The sequence below is a fragment of the Octopus sinensis genome, linkage group LG22, assembly GCF_006345805.1.
Source record: "Octopus sinensis linkage group LG22, ASM634580v1, whole genome shotgun sequence".
In the NCBI taxonomy this organism is placed as follows: domain Eukaryota; kingdom Metazoa; phylum Mollusca; class Cephalopoda; order Octopoda; family Octopodidae; genus Octopus; species Octopus sinensis.
The window spans coordinates 17473118-17474054 of NC_043018.1; the positions used below are offsets into that span (position 1 = coordinate 17473118).

At 33.6% G+C, this 937-nt stretch overlaps 1 non-coding gene across 1 annotated transcript; it reads right to left on the reverse strand.

Annotated features, from left to right (window-relative positions):
• Positions 1-552: 552 nt before the first annotated feature.
• LOC115223356 lies at positions 553-671 on the reverse strand. Its single transcript, XR_003882802.1, has one exon. It is a non-coding gene; the product is annotated as a 5S ribosomal RNA (ribosomal RNA).
• Positions 672-937: the final 266 nt, after the last annotated feature.

Below are 937 nucleotides of genomic sequence, written 5' to 3' on the forward strand. Positions count from 1 at the left end.
ATTCACCTTGCTTCGAGCAGTGTGGATAATATCGGACGGGCTTGTTGCATCAACTAAAGTACCTTATTCAACTGAATCTTAATTATTTCTTATATATATTTGTGTGTGTGTGTGTTTATGTATATATGTAGGATGTATTTATGTATAAATATATGAATATGTATGTGTAGAAAGACATATAGGTATAAATATATATATAAAGGGTAAAGACCCCCTTCGCTCATGAGTGACCATGGGTTTGCACCTAGAGAGTTACCCTCTGAGGCACAAGTCTGGGCAAGGTTGTTTTATGGAAGACCAGTAGTCGCCCATGCATACCGGCCTCCCCTCTCCACGGCACCAGTGTTATCCAAGGGAAAGACAAAGGTCGATACAGCTTGGCACCTGTGACGTCGCAACTCATTTCTACAGCTGAGTGAACTGGAGCAACGTGAAATAAAGTGTCTTGCTCAAGAACACAACACGCAGCCCGGTCCGGGATTCGAGCTCACAACCTCACGATCGTAAGGTCGACGCTCTAATCACTGAGCCATGCGCCTTCACAGGGGGGAACGCTTACGGCACCTAGGGTTCCCAAGCGGTCACCCATCTAAGTACTAACTAGGCTCGATGTTGCTTAACTTCGGTGATCGGACGAGAACCGGTGCTTTCAACGTGATATGGGCGTATATATATATATATATATATATATAATATACATATATATATATATATATATATATATATATATTATATATATATATATAATATATATAAACATATATATATATATACATATATATATATATCTAATATATATATATTACATATATATTATAAATATTATAATATATAATATATTATATATATCTATAATATATATATATAATACATATATATATATACATATATATATATATATACATATAATATATACATATATATATATATATATATT